The 16,860-nt window shown below is 40.3% G+C and overlaps 1 protein-coding gene across 2 annotated transcripts in view; it reads right to left on the reverse strand.

Annotated features, from left to right (window-relative positions):
- marchf8 (membrane-associated ring finger (C3HC4) 8) overlaps positions 1-16,176 on the reverse strand; it is a 79,717-nt gene extending 63,541 nt beyond the window's left edge. The window contains exon 1 of one of the 2 annotated variants that reach the window (XM_071480608.1): positions 15,254-16,176. The gene's annotated coding sequence lies outside the window, so the exon portion shown is untranslated. The remainder of the gene's footprint in view (positions 1-15,253) is intronic. The other variant, XM_071480607.1, reaches the window with a different exon arrangement.
- Positions 16,177-16,860: the final 684 nt, after the last annotated feature.

Consider the following 16,860-nt stretch of genomic DNA (forward strand, 5'->3'; position numbering starts at 1 on the left):
GGACTGAGAGGTTGCACTAATGGGGCGAGAGATGTGCTGGATATGTAGGCAGGATTACACTATCACCATATACATAATATACACACACAGAAATATACATATATACATACACATATATCAATCAAGCTGTCAGGAAGTCCCTTGGATGTGAGATCAGGCCATTACCTCTCTCTCTGTGGGTTTGTGTGTCTGTGTGTGTGTGTGTGTGTGTGTGTGTGTGTGTGTGTGTGTGTCCTCCAGGCATGCCGCCTGTCAGAGTTCACTGCTACAATATTAAAAACTACCAACCAATCACAGGCCTCCTGTGGTAGCAATTGGACACTAACCTGTTGTCATGGTAGCAGCTCCAGGGATCAGTTTAAGCTGTCAAGGGGATGATAGCTTCAGATAAACGGATGCACCTCTGACTGGTTATATGAAACTGTTAAACTATGAGCAAGGATGGGTTTAATAAACACCACTGATTCATGAATCTTTTTTTATATAAAGTCCTTCCTACGCTTTAAGTAATTACCCAGTTTCACAGTAGTAATTTTCTCAATTGAATTGTATGATGAAAACTTAATAAATGTCTTAAAGACGTTAGTAATGTGTACATCTGTTGCTAGGATACATTTAGCAGTTAGTATTCACACAGTTTATAATTAATTTATTCAATTATGCCACCTTAACTGGCATTATTTACTCATGAATTTAATATCATTATATCAAGTTTCAGGTCAGATACAACAGCCGCACTTAACCACAGTTAACTACACAACAGTTACAACTGTAGTATGGGGATAAGAGAACCAGACCAGCTGCAAGTCAACAAGGAAACATAAGGCTCTTTCTGTATGTGATTTTTCTGCAAAAAAACAATCATTATTTTCTGTCCAGAAGGAAATTTTCTTCTGACAAGGCAAAAAAATAAATAAATAAACAAATACCAGTAAGTAAAGGGGAAAATAATGCCTGTCTGACTCAAAGAGAACCTGATAAGAGTTTTTACAAGATGTGGTTGAATTGTTTGTGTGAGTGTGTGATGGGAAGATAAGAGAAAGAGAGTAACCGGAGGGTGGGCACAGTACAAGCAGGAAGTGCAGAATTAAATATCTGGAGAGCAAAAGCAGGGAGGAAAGTGCAAAACCATCAAATAGCAGTTTAATGCGTTTCAAGTCAGATATGTCGGCCATACTCCATATTACCGCCTTAACACTTCTCTCTAAAACATAGTGCTGAAATCTTAGATAACATTAGTTTTGTCAGGTGGTTCAGTTAGCCACACAACACTATCAAACACTAGTAAATATTTAGTATATTATCTGTTATAAAAATGAATGATTCTAAGCAAAAAGAAATTTAGAAACTAAAAACAATGAGTTTCTGATGGGTTTGTTTTACTTGTGAGGAGTTCTAAGACCTAATGCAAGCAGTGGCTCTCTGTAGAGGCAAGGCCATCAAAATATTATTATAGCTCCTATTATTCCACTGAAGTCCATTTATTTTAAAGATAGACAATTCAGCCTGTCTCTCCAGCTCTTCCCTCTCTGCTCCTGCACCAGGTAAATCACTGTCCTGTCTCCTCTACGTTCTGCTCAGCTGCACTCTGTTGTTATTCAGTTTACCAAGAGGCCCCTCTGCGTCCCTGCTGTCAGATCAGACCTGAGATATGGCTGAGAGCCCGTTCTTCGGTTCTGATGCGCAACCAGGCAGAAAAACTAGGCTGTGTATCAATCAATCCTAACATTACTGTACTACAGCTATAGTCTATATTTAAAGAGGTGTCTTCCCTGAGGATTGGTGGGTTATGAAAGAAACTTGCAGTACATATCAGATAGGATCTTAAGAGTGCTTGGTTTAAGAGATATTACAACTACACTCTGGATTTCAAGTGAGTTCAATACATTGCTCTTCCGCTTAATCTGTTATCTTAAACTTGAAATAACAGTTGACTGTAAGTGGTTTTCCTCAGTAAAACAGTTCCCAGAAATTTGACTTCCATGGAAATACATTCAGAGTTCATGTCCAGCTTTTAATGTTCCCGCTAGGGATGCGTCACCTTGTCACTGAATTCCTTTTATGACAGGACGGGACTTTCTAAAAATGAAAAAGCTACAAATATGCCTGTATGTTGGACTGGTGCCTCTGCTGAAAGGTTCGAGTCAGGGGAAAGAGAAAGGGGGCATTAATTTCATCATGGCACAGATGCCATAGTTGTGTTGGCAGCAGTGATTGGACTTAATGCCCTGCCAGAACTCTCTCACACACACACACACACACACACACAACACACACACACACACACACACAGAGACAGCGATTAACAGAGTGTCAGTAAACCTGATAGGCTCCTCTGATAAAATCTGCTGCAGCTCTCTTCCTCACACACACACATGAATGGAAATTTGGCACTGCAGCTCTTCCAAAGTTTAAGATAAAGGGTTAAACAGATCTAAAATTCAAACTTAAACTGTTAGATAATTTAACCGTCACTGACATTGTATAATTTCATAAGCAGGCACACAAACACAGAGAGCCTGTGCTGCACTGAGCTTAAAGACTGGTGATTACTTCAACACCTTTTCATATCATACTGGGAATAAATTACCATAATGTTTTTTCAAATGTAGCTGCATCATTTATTAGCACCAGAGAAATCTGACTAACTTCTCTGCCTCCTGAATGTCTTCACGCCTACTTACCCTATATGGCGGATTAATCAAAAGCTTCCATGATATTTAAGTTTACTGCATTCACAGTGCCTCTGTTTGCTGTCCTATTTGATTATATGTTAATGAGTCCCAGTTTGGATGTGATTAATTGTGTGGTTGGTGAAATGAGCTCTGAATAGACACCTGGGATAAACAGACTAGTTGCTCTGAAAAACACAAGAGCTGATGCTCTTTACACACCCCAAACTAAATTTCTCTGGGATTTTAACATTTGTGAAAACGACCTTCACTTTTTAAACACCCTTTCTCAGCTTTCAAGGAGGTGTGAAGAAAGCCAGACAAAAGGGATAAAAAAGATGCTAATAAGAACAAACACACACACACACACACACACCAACAGCCTGTGAAACTTCCTCCTCTTTAAATCTCAGTGGATTAAAAAAAGCAGGGCAGTTGCATTAATTTGTGGTAAATGTCTCATTTTCAGTAGTTTAACCAGGATGGGCTCTGCCCTGGATACACAAGAGTGAGCCATTCAAAGTTCAGTTACATACTTAATTTCTACACAATGTTTCTATGAATTCTTGACTCAGTGTAGTGATGTGAAGAGACTCACATGATCACTGGGAAAAAAAAAAAAATCGTTCAACTCCCGTCAACCTTAACCTCACCATCGATTTCCCAACAGGCTCCGAGAAGAGCGCTTTCATTCACCCTGTTTCAGCTCTCAATGACGCCAAATGACTCACCTTGTTGCCACATTCATCATGTTATAAAAAGGAATGCCTTTTTAATATCAGAAACTTACTATAACTTCTCAGAAAGCATATGTCAGTGAAATAAATCCAATCCTCCCAAAAAACCTAAAACCAAACCAGTTTCACAATGAAGCAAGTCATGAAGTCTAACTGAAAAGCCTCATCTTGGTGGTTGGATTTAAATTTCAAAGAATTCAGACTTTGTGACAGTTTTTTATGTGTAAAGCATTGAAGAGACTTTTTGACGGTCCCTCCCGCTCTTAGAGGATTAGTTTGACAGTGACTTCCAGACAACCAGCAGAGACTCATGAAGACGCTGTTCTGCAAAGAAATTGTAATGCAGAGGAAAAAACACAACGTCTCATTTATACACTTCATTTTTAGTAAAGAATAGTGAGCCTTCAAGATGCTGGTAGGTGGACTGTTTTTTTTACCTATATGGACAGAGCCAGACTAGCTGCTTCCCCCTGTTTCCAGTCTTTATGCTGAGATAATACTATTGGTGAGAGCGCTATTAATCTTCTCATTTACCTCTCGACAAGAGGGCAAGTAAGTGTTTTTCCCAAAATGTCAAAATATTCTTTTAACATCTGAATCCAAGACCCCATTAAAACGTCAATGTCTTTGTTATTAAGAAAGACTGCACACAACATTCAGACAGCAGGCCTCCTTCATTTTTCTCCCAGTTATGAAAGTTTAACCAGTTAAAAATGACAAACTTAAACTGGTCAAACTTTCCAGCAGGAGATTGTATCAGCTGTAGCCTGTAGTTAGTTAACTTTAACTGAAAATGTACTTGTCTATTTTTGTGAACACTAGACAGCCACTCAAAACCTCTGCTTCTCATCCAAGAAAAGGTGATTAGAGATTTAGAGATTAGATTAGATTTTTGTTAATCAGAATATTGTTTCAAATGATTCAGATTCAATATAATGTAAGACCTATCCCTTATAATTACAGATAAATAACATATTCAAACAACATGTTACTGAAATTGTACAGTCGTATGGGTATAATGCAGCCAGACCAGCTGCAAGCCAAAGAGGAAAGGACTCTGTGTATGTGATTTTCCTGGGATTAATATCGTTCTTATCTCTCTATTAATGCTCACAAGCTGCCAGTAAGTACTGGTAAATACCAGTAAGTCAAGGGAAAAACAGCATGTCAATGCCTGGATGATTCAAAGAGAACTTGATAAGACTTTTGACAAGATCCAGTTGAAATCTTTTTTGTTTGTTGGGAAGATAAGAGAAGAAGTAAGAAAGAGTAAACAGAAGGTGGATGCAGTACTGATTTCGCTTGACAGGCAGAATCAAATATCTGGAGCGCAAAGGCAGGGAGAAAAGTGCAAACACATCAAAACTCCAGAGCATGGAGACAGGAACTGAAAATGTTAAAACAGGGCAGTCAGTTACAATAGATACCCTCCAAAGATCACACACACTGAGTATGCTACAGTCTCTCTGCGACCATACATGCAGTGAAGGGGAAGTAGACCACGGAACAGGGGAAGCCAGAACTCCCCGTTTTATTCTATGCAGGCAAAATAAGAGATTTTCTTTTTTGCATGTGTCCAGATCATATTTATATCTTATCACCAAGCAGAAAAATTACAGTACAAGTCTGTAGTTGTGGTAACAATTTTAGGCAGAGCACCCGTATCAAGCTTGATAACTCATTTGCACAATCACACACAGGTACATTCGAAAAGCCACAAGTACAAATCTACATTTACATTTTGGGAAATTTGCCAAAGCTGAAGTTCAGATTGAGTTACACTAAGTTAACAGGTGCAGTGACACCCGAAACCTTTTTTTAGCTGCTCTGAATAAAGAAAAAAAACTGTAACTATAAGGCTTCTGTGCAGCTACACTTCTTTGGAACAAGAAAATAAAACTTAAAAATCAAAGTAAGAGCAAGTGGCTTTCCTTTGTGACATATTCTCAGCAGTACTGAGCCCCTTCTCAGTTGATTCAGCCGTGTGCTTCATGTCAAGTTAGCCATTACTGGTGATTAAGTTGTTGAGGAAAGTTGTAAGAAAACCTGCTCTTAACTTTTTGTGGCACTGCCAAAAATGAAGGATGCACAGCAGGTGAAGTGCAACTGTACTGGACTCCCCCCCCCCCCCCCCTCCAGCAGTTTCATGAATTCTTGCTAAACTTTAACATTTTGATGGCCTTGCAATAATTCTACCGGATATACTGTTTTTTTTTGCCAGTGTTTGCTTGTGCAGCTGAATTGCTTCAGTCTGGTAAGTCCAGAGGGGCTGTCCACTCATATGAAACAGACACGGAAAAGTTAGACTTGTGTAATTAGCATCTATTGTTTTAACACAATTTCTTCATGGACAGGTAATTCAAATCTGCAATATGTGAATAAGACATGACTTGAAAGACAGGGGCAGACACAAACACATTGGGAACTTATAGATATCAGAAACGATTTAGTATCACATCTACAGAAGTTCATTCATTTAGTATTACACTGCGACGTAAGAAGGAATCTCTCCATATAATTATTGGGATGAAAAAACAAGATAAAGCAACAAATACTTGGTGTCTGAAGATTATCACAAGACCAGTCACAGCAATAATTTTTTTTTTTTTTGACAGTGGGGGATTGCTAATTGAGATGGTCATTTTCTGAGACCAGTCACACTGCTGACTTCATACCTAATGTGTTACCAAATAGTTTCCACATTTCCTTGTACTTGCTGTTATATGAGATGATCATGTCTTAGGAATTCACCCACTGCTTTTCTGTAATTAATACTGCTAAGCTCAGTGCCACCAAAAATTACACAACGCTGACTGCTCAAAACAGGATGCAGCCTCCATTTCTCCAGGCAGCTACAGCTGTTCAGTGTTTGAAAGCTTGACAGTCTCAAAGCTACTGACAACACAGACAATGCTTTCACACAGTGCTTTGGCATTCTGTGTGATGGCAACACTAATGTTCAGACTCAAGAAAAAGAGGCCACTTCTATGAGGAAATGAAAAACTAACTCACCACCAGCACAGAAACTGAAAGCATTTTCTTCGTAAGCACTGGCCTGATTCTGCCGGTAAACACAGGCCTGTTACTCATATGTGTGTGCTTCCCAACACAATGACCACTCCACCCCTCAGGCTCGTGTTTATCTCCCCTCTACGTAGCAGAATAACTTGACTCTATGAGTTGTGGACCAGCAGGTAGTAACAACCCACCACCATGCTACATGAACTAGCAGACGTCAAGTGTGTGTGTGCGCGCGTGCGCGTGTGCGTGTGTGCGCCCATGTCTGTGTGCTTAGAGCATGAACTCAGGAAACCACACACTGAGAGACAGCTTGAGAGGCTGCTGGTCTGCTGATGGTTGACTCAGTGGCCACCAGCAGCAAAAAGCAGTGGTAGCAGTAGAGAACTGGCCTCCAGCAGTCATTTACACAGCAGTTAACCAGAAAATACACTCTGCAACATAATGGACAAATGCAGACACTAAATCTGATTCAGGAAAACTTAATATTGAAACTGGTGGACAGAGAATCAGTCTTAATTTTTAAAAGGACAGTTTGCCAATATTACATAAAAACATATAAGGCACATTTTCTCATATTTGGTATCACGCCAGTTTTATAGGGACTATTTCTTCGTTAAAAAGAAGTTTCAGTTCATCCTTGTGGCCTAGGGGTTTAAAAGCAGATCATGTAATAGCAATGTTCTGGTTTCAAGTCCAGCTGGAGACCTTTGTTCAGTGTTATCCACTCCCCTTGTCTCATGCCTCATTTCCTGTCAACTCCCTATTCTTCTTATCTAATAAAAAGGAAAATATTTCCCCAAGTACTTTTTAAAAAGTCAATAAACACTGTTAACACCAAGTTCTGAGTAAGTGCTTGCAAGTTGCTTCTGAGTGTTTGGGCACCATGTCACACTAAAAGAAAAGCAACTTATTTTTATTAAAAATTAATCTATTGTTATTTCATCACACAGCCTCTGCCACATCAACACATGTCTTGATTTAGACCCTCGTCCTCCTCCTTTTCCCTCACAGCACTCATTTCCAAGGTAACAGAACAAATGAAGATGCCAGGTTGCTTTGACAAAGAGACCCAGTGTTCTCCACACGCACACCTCATCTTTGTGTAATTGGGATAATCAGACTTCCGTGGCTCCAAAATCACCCACCCTCAAGTCTGTACATCCTGACAAAACCAAACACACAGTCTGACCATATGACACTGCATATACAAATAGAAAGCTGCAGTTCAGCTCAGAATATCTTCAAGCCAAAAAGCTAAAAAGAAGAAGAAAAGCTTGTGGTCATATAGCCACAGTCACCACATTTGTCTGTCTAAACTCCTAATAACGTCACATACAGCAGGTGTCATGTCAGCTTCATAACCTGAAACCTCAGAGAACATCCAGCTTAATCCCTCCCTGGACAGTTAAAGGTCATCAAGAGAAAGAAAAAGTTATCCCATCCTGCCCATAACTACACACAGATATGCACCTGTCCATGTGACCATCCACACCAGGTTCAACAGCTCTACACACTCAGCAACTTGTATTCATTCCACTGGATTCATATTTGTCAATTATTATATTTGTTTACTGCTTTAAGAACTAATTCAAACCTACTACATCACATAATGACTGCAAAGCCAATTTGTACAAGCAACAGCAGGATGGATTGATTATTTAAATCACTATTAACAATAGCAACACACTCAGGACTGAATCATAATGATCAAAGAATTATGGGGTATTCTTAAGCAGAGTAGTGTAGAGGTGGAGTTATTCTTGCCGCTGCAACAGGAGAATGTCTCTGACAAGGATGCATTATTTGATGAGATTGCAATTAAGTAAAAATTACAAGCAGCAAAGCAAACAGCAGCAGCAGGAAACAATCGATGGGGAGCAAGAGAAAAGTCATTATCAATAAAAATAAATGTCATATTTATAATGAAATGACAGTAGGCACTCACTCGGCTGTTGATTATACCTACAGCGTTTATAAACACTCAAGCAAATTACACATGAGTGGTGGATTGACACTGTTCCAAAAGAAAAAGCCAAATATAAAGTTCCACAAGTTGCACGGTACGTCCCAGAAATCGCATGACAATTGGTGTTTAAAATGCAATGACATCTAAACTCTTTTTTTTTTTTTTGGTCTTCCCTGCCACAGTGGCTGCTGCTGCTCAATTACCCAGTTTTTCCTCCAGTTAGTCCAAACAAAACACTGTTGCTGATCCTGCATGTTTAAAAGTAAATAAAGAAACTTTCTAGAGATGCCTACATGATGAATCATTACTGCACAGTATCAGTGAGACAGACAGTGGCAAAAAAGAAATGCATTTAGACAGAAAGGTCACAAGTGATCAGTTTAGCATATCGTACTTGTCTAGATTTCCAAATGCCTCTTTCAGACAGACTAGAAACTCGCCTGCACTGGATCATAAATTAGAGTGAACAAAGTTTATTGTTTCAAATTCTAATGTGTCTGGATGAAGAAAGAACCTTCTGATACCACACTGTTTTGATTAGATGCTATCAAAATGATTATACTGATTCTTATTTGCTCGAAAAACTTGCAACAGTGAATGTGAACAGGGAGTTTGTCAGGCTATCACCACCACATGAATGCACCGGAAGACAAAAACACTTCTCAAATCAACTGTGGATCAATAAAGTTGAAGCTTTGACAAAAAATAATTTGGGAGGCATGTTCACTGTGATGGATTACCTGCCAAACAAGTTTCTGCAAGTTGATTTTTTCACTACAACCAAAGTAATGAAAATGGATGGCTGACTGGCTCTCAGAAATCTAATCAAATATGATACTCTGCAGAAAATAGTTGATAGTGATGTAAAGCAGCACGCAGAATACTTCATTAGTTTGGAGGACAAAAACTAAATTCAAGCTTGAATAAGCTTTAATATTATGGATCAAGGTTCAGGAAAACAGTAAGGTTCGATACACCAGCAATTCTAAACTTTCCATTAGCTTGCCATGATTGATTCATTACAGTCACACAGCTACAAATAATAAATATGATTTGATGTCCTGTCACGCAAACAGTCTGGATTAATGTGAGTGACTTTATACAGTACATCCTAATATACTGCAGTCACGCTGCAACTGACAGATAGACACTGAGACATCTATATGAATAAAATACACCGAGCCTCAGCTCTTAATGTGTAACCTAGAGACAGTTTCCATCCCCATTTCCACACAGTCGCATCATTCATCTTATAGTTGCTCCTGTATTGCGGAGCTGTCGACACTGCTTATCTGCAAGTAATGTGTCCGGTCAGTCAGTCCACCAATCACATAGAGACGGGTGGCGGGTCATTCACTGGTTTTATGAGTATGAAAATTATGTGAATCTTACGCTATGGTCTCCGCGGTCACTAGATCTCAACCTCATTGATCATTTGCAAACTGTCACTAGCATATTTCATCAGCTGCTGCTAGGTTAGCAGGCTAATTACAGTAACGTTAGGTTAATGAGCGGGTTAAAAAGCCTGTATCCAACTGACTTTTTAATGTTTCCACCTGACTTATTTTAAAATAAGACCCTTGTATAAGAGGTCTTTAATATGTACTTGATGGCGACATATACAATATTGTGCTAAAAGACTAAAGCTGCATGAATACAAATGAAGAAACAACACTGTTCTTCTAATGCAGAACAGACCTTGTTTGTATTTTCAAACAGTTTGACTCACTTTTGATGTTACAAGAAAAACAGAGAAGGCTTTTAGGTGTGTGTTCGGCAAACATAACGCTATCCTGGGTAATGTTAGTTGAGACTGCTGTGTGTGTAAAATTCCACGAGTACAATGAGGAGTAGGACTGGGCCGCTAAAATCAGCCAACACGCTGACAGCACTGAGGAAGGCTTTCACACTGTGGGCAAACAGAAAGCAGTGTATGTGCTGGTTATGGACGGGGTCTATGTAACGCTATCTGTAACCAAAACTAATGTAGTTAGTTTATGATGTTCTCCTTGGAAGTAATGTTTGGTTCCTTTTGCCCTCCTATTTTATTTTGGTCTTTGGAACAACAACAAAAAAAAACTAAACACCACCCTCTACACTCACTCTTAATACAGCCCCATGTACACTTCTTCAAATCTACAGTATGAAAGGCCTTAGTTACAGTTGCTAAGCTACAACTAGACCACTGCTGTCTGGGGGAGGGGTTTGGTGAATGGTTAGTCAAAAACCTGTGCGAACTTTTGGACTGTCCATCACCAAAACACCAAATGAAGTGTTAGTTAGTCTAGCCTCGTGGATATGCATGAGGTGGACAAAATAATAGAAACACATCAAAGTTCAACAGCGCCATAACCTGCAGCCTCCAAAATGATCATAAGGTTGCATCTAAAATAGCTTCAACAAAAACTGAATTTTATAAGCTTAATGAAGGTAGAATTTATTGCAGGACTCTTGAAGTAGACAGCAATACTTTTAGCTAAGTAAATTGAGCAACTAGTGTAAACCATTTCATTAGCACAAATGTGCACTGTGTCCACATAAACACAAATATAGTACCATTATGGTTGCTTTCACCACACTCTGTTCTTGGTTCATTGGACATGTCGACAGAAACCTTGGGAGATCGTGAAAGTCCTAATGACATCATCAACCACAGCCTGCTACCTGCTGCAGTGCCATCCCACGGTCCATTCAGCTGAGCCAGCACCTCTGCTCGGCTGATGTATAGCAGCTGTCAAGCGCTCCCCCTCTCTCAACCCCTACATTATGATTTCATTGCAGCCGTGCAACATACACATAGGCAATTGCACACACACACACACACACACACACACACACACACACGGTTGTAAGTCTAAATGAAGAGGGCTGCTTAAGGTTTGTAAGAAACATCAATATGAACATGGTCTTGTTGTGCTATCACTTATGTTTTTTTTAACTACTGTCATTCGGATTTCTGCAGCCAAGTTTAATTTATGAGGGTGTATGACATCATCCACAAGAGGAAGTCATTAGATTGGATCAATACTCTGGTCCCTAAGGACGAAGACAGGCCACAGTGGGACACGGTAGCAGTGCAGGCCGGGACTGAGTTAGTGCACAGGAGGCAAAGAGCAATGACACAGTATGATACATTTATTATGTTATTACATTATAGCTCAGCCAGATGCTGATGCAACAAGACTAGTGAGAGACATACCTCGTTCCAAAATAGTCCAGGATCAGATAACAAAGGCAGTGTGGGACGGCTGCACAAAGCCTACACAGAACTGGATGATTTGTGGTACATTTGCTGCTATCATAAGGTGGCAATATTGATAATATTCTTTTAATCAGTTCAGCAGATGATCAATCCAAAAACTAAAAAGCTGGAAGTCTCATGATTCGAGGTTATGACTGACATTACCGGCTTTCTTACAGTCACAGGAGACCAGGAAAACCCACATCCTGAAAAACATACGCACATACTCCTGTAAAACGGAACAGGATACATATGAGGACAGATTTTTTGGTTGGCTGGATCCATTCCCTGTCTCTTTGAAGAATGCAATCAATATTTTCTTAAAGGATTAACCACCAAAGTGAGGACACAGGGGTAAGCAGCTGACAAAGCGATGCAGTGTGAGTCACAGAACCATGTCTGCAGGTGCCATTTTGAAACAGGTTGACATTCAAAATAGAAATTGGAATATATATCAGGACTGATAATGCTGCTTAGTAACTATCACAAGTCATGTGGTTAATTAGAAAGTCATCACATCCCCCAACAATACTGAGTTCATGTACGGGAAATACAGCAAAAAGGGAAGTGTGTGTGTGTGTGTGTGTGTGTGTATGAGAGTGAGAGAGAGAGAGAGAGAGAGAGAGAGAGAGAGACTTGGCAATCAATTAAGTTAATTTCAGAAGAAAACCCAAAACATCACTAGTTCCAGGTTCTTACATGGCTTTGTGTTGTTCTTCTTCTATGATAATAAATTTGACATCTTTGGGTTTTATGACTGTTGGTCGGATAAAACAATACATTTGTCCTGGGAAACATGATGGACATTTTTCAGTAGTGTCTGATATTTTATACATCAGTTGATAAAATATCCCCTAAAAACCTTTTTAAAAAAAAAAAAAAAAAAAAAAAAAAAAGTCAGTTGGGCGTACAAAATTAGTTGACAGATATTTCATTTTTCTGCTTTATTCCATTTGAAACATGCCGTATGTGATTCGGGGGACCAGTCCTTAAACAAACGAATTTGCTCATTTGGAGATGTGGCCTGTATAAAGCAGAACCAAAAGTCTTTTCCCTGAAACTCTTGTGCAAGTCAAAATGTTTCTGGCTGTTGTTAAATTAAATTTTACTGAAAGCACTATGGATTAGCACAATAGGTGCTGTCAAACCCATCCTCTGTTCCTTATTTTAAAATACTTCAGCAGGCACATTTCACCATCACATACAATTGTGTCAAACAATGACGGCAGTTAATTTGCACAAAGCTACTATCGGAGCCTTCAGATACTTTTGATTGCATTCATTTCACCCTCAAATTACTTTCCTCAGAACCAATCTCTGAAGACAGCAAGTATGAGTTAATTTGCAAGTGCACAATGGCAGAGTACATTAGGACTGCAGGCTCCCTCCCTCACTTGTAGTCTTTGCAGCTTAACACGCTCGGTCTCACTCGCCCTCTTCCTCTGGTTTGGAACCATTATTATGGCTTTACTTTCTCTTTCTCCCTGTAGTCAGTCCGGTAATGAAGGAGGACCAGGATGAGAAAAGGCAATAGAGGGAGAGGAGCAGATTGTTTTAATTGTTTGATGTGAAGATATCAAAGGACTTCACGCTGAAAATAACAAGTTGGTGCAAGTGCAGTCAAAGCTTTTGGAGTCAAACTTTTGAAAAAAGAAAAAAAAAAAAAAAACTCAGTCTGCTATGAAGAAAAACAATCCAATCCCTGGTATCTGGTATCATTGCTGCAATTCAAATAATAATATAAAATATCGGTGTACTCAACATGAAAACTGACAAGTTGAAAGTAGCTCATGAATAAAAGGCTTTTTGCTTTTTATTTTGCCTGCGACGGTAGATTAAAAGCATTTCCAATTACTTTTCTTTCTCAAAGCTACAATTTTTCTTTTGTTCAGCTCAAGTATGAAACCAAGATTAGAGCTCCAACCGCCTGCCTACAAAGAGGCCACCGTCCATCACTATTCTCAAACAACACTGTCAGAGGCTTAAACAGTGTTTATGTGGAAAAGAAGGAAACTATATGCACTAATCCCATGTGAGGAGGCAGGATTAGTTACACAGCAGTACAACACAGAGCATAAGCATTGTGTTATCTGCAAGTTTATGCATGTGCCCTCCACAGATACCAGCGGTACAATGAGGCATCTTATCACAACAAGCCCTCAATACTCCACAACGCTGGCAGAGACATAACTAAAGGCTACAGTGATGTAGACGGACAGACAGAAGCAGCTGGTTCTTCGTCTTGCCTTGACAATGGCTGAGCACCTCAGCGAAGCCTGCATCATGTCACGGATGGTTTTATGTGGTTTTATGTTTTTGACTTAATGCCAACTTACTGCCTTGGAATGAGGAGAAGTGAAAGGTTTGCCCTCCTAGTAAGCACCAGGGGGAAATGAGAACTGAAAGCTTTCGAGTATAAGGGAGCGCTTTGCATCTTTTTTTTTTTTTTTTTTTTTTTTAAATGAAACAAACTGCAAATGCAATATACATGAACTGCAGCAGGTATGGCACCCAACAGGACAGGAGTGTAAGGTATGAGGAAAGCTGATCCTACAGCAGTGAGAAGAGAGTGTCATATGACAGCCAGTGTAACGATTAACAATTGCTGTAGCTATAACCTTACTATTTATCAGCCACAGCATCATAGCTGTTCATTTTGGTTTTTGGCCGCTGTGGCGTGTGGAAACAGTGAAGCTATGTCTGGCTTCATTATGGCTCATAACAGGGCAAATATCCGGCCGGACAGTGCGCCTCAGACCTGAAGTCACATACAGCGGCAAATGCTCCGTGAGACAAAACAAGCTGCGTCCGTAGCACATCATTCAAAGTGGACTATTTACATCCCAATCAATATTGATCCAGTATGATAACCTCAGAGGGGACAGACCCACTGCTTTATCGCACTGTGACCTTTCATCTCTTCCTACGAGGATGCAAAGGAAAAACAACCCGGAGCAGCAACGATGGATAGAAACTGTAAAAATATCTGACACTGGTCTAATGCTTAGTCGCGTCGGAACGAGATGGGCCAGATAATATCCTCATGACCTGGTGTCCCATCACCGCAGACTGACTGTCAGAGGTTTTGCTCGGATGTTGTCAATATGACAAGCAAACACATGCTGAACGGACAAACCCTGGCAATAGATTCATTATAAAAACAGCAGACAGCTGACACAAACGCATAGCTTTGCTTTTTTTTTTTTTTTTTTTTTTTTTTTTTGCTGCAGAGCGCATCAGTCGCTCACATGAAACTGATTTTCCATACCTTGATCACAACAGGCTACGGTCGCCAGGGAGCGACGGTCTGCTTCTACAGCGGGAAATTAAAAAACAAACAAACAAACAAACAAACAAACAAAAAAAAAAACAAACAAATTTTCATACTATCACATCCCAGCACAGTCCAGACGCACGTCAGTCCGTCCGACAGACCGAGCCTCCGCCGCCTCCGGCTGGATTCAATAAAGCAAGAGGCGCCGCGGAGACACGGCAGCCTCAGTGAGGACGGACGCATAGCTGCACTGAACCAAATGCTGGTGCATATTCTGACTGACACACACACACGCGCATAAAATCAAATAAAATAAAATAAAATAAAGATGAAGGCACTCACCGCTGTGTTTGGCACCGAATGACGACGTTTTGTTTATTTCATTTTCCCCCCGCCGAGCAGCTGTGTGTGGTGGTGCGTCACCGACTTCCGCGTTAAGATGGAGAGAAAAAAAAAATTCAAGGGAGGAAAAAAAAAAAAAAAAAAAAAAAAAATCAATTTAAAGGACAGGCGGAGCAGGCGGACGCACCGAGGGGCTGTGCATTACTACAGAGAGGAGGAGGAGGATGAGGAGGATGATGATGATGATGGAGGAAGCAGGTTGGGAAATTAAACCAACCTTAGGATAATTATGATGGCTGTTGAAATGTCATATTTAGAGTTGCTCTATTAAATCATCTTTAGTGTAATTGAAAGGCACCGCTGGCAGTGACAGACCCATCTCCACACCTTTTCAATTTGTTTTGGTTTTCTGGACCGCACAACCAGCACAGCAGGCAAACTGAAGCAAGTATCAACCAGCGTGGTGGAGCATTGAGCGGCCGAAGAGCCAGACACTCTGCTCAGGAGGGGGTGGAGAGCAAAATAGAGCTAAAAGGAGCGTGGATATTGGACTTTCCTTCATTGGGTGGACACACAAAGAAACTTTGACGCATGTACATATGTAACCAGCTGCCCCCATGTGGCCAATGAATAAATAGATTTATGCAGCTTTAAAGAAAAACAGGTAGCCTGATTCCTCCTAAAGGTAACAAATCCCACCTACCAGCACCTCCAAAACCCATAAATCAGAAAGTTATGTCTTGTTTTGTTAGTTTTGTTATCAGTGGAAAGAACCGGACTGGCTGTTTCCCATGTCCCCATTCTTTGTGCTAAGCTAAGCTAACAGGCTGCTGGCCATGGATTCATATTTAATCTACAGTTGCATCAGTCTACTCATTTTCGTCTTCTCTGTTTCAGCGTCACCTATGGAAAGAATGGGATGGAGCTTTGTGAAATGTTTTGTGAATGGAAATATACGGCCTTTGTAACATTGTTCATGTTTTTCAAAAAGAGACATTTGGGTCAAACAGCGTGTGTTGTGTAATTGTGCAACCAGCTTGTTCTCCAGTTGTGCTCAAGCTTTCTGCCTTTTTGTTTTAGAGACCAAGTGTCTGGATTGGCCGTGGGGAAAGATTTAGTCTAGCTTTCCTAGTAGACCTCAAGTGTACAAGACTAAATTCAGTCCATTCAGCAGTGTGAGATTTTTGAATTGTCAGTGAACTCGTTAAGGCGGACAGTTGTTACAGCAGACTCAAGTTGCTCAACAAGTTTATGAAGGGTGGTTGACTGTGTGACTATCCTGGCCCGAGTGAATCACGCTGAGTACTGTAACTCCACACCTCCTTCACTCACAGTGCAGTATGTTGGGAGAGGTTCACTTATTAAACGAGGAATTGTATCCTCTGTTGACTTAAAGCCTCGGCTCTTTCTCTGTGAAACCTGTTATTGTGTTTGGGCTTATTACTGATGCACAGTCCGCCACTCTGTCCTTGGGGTGGGACAACGGAGCCTCTGTGCTCTGTCTGGACAAAGTGGGCACCTCAGAAATGAGTCTGCCAAATTGTCATGCATGTGTCTCTGTGTCAGAGAGATAGAGGCTGTCTTCCTGAATGGCACGGAAGGATTAC

This window comes from Trachinotus anak, unplaced genomic scaffold (genome assembly GCF_046630095.1).
Source record: "Trachinotus anak isolate AG129_WGS33_773 ecotype Australia unplaced genomic scaffold, CSIRO_AGI_Tana_v1 ptg000007l, whole genome shotgun sequence".
NCBI classification, from domain to species: Eukaryota; Metazoa; Chordata; class Actinopteri; order Carangiformes; family Carangidae; genus Trachinotus; species Trachinotus anak.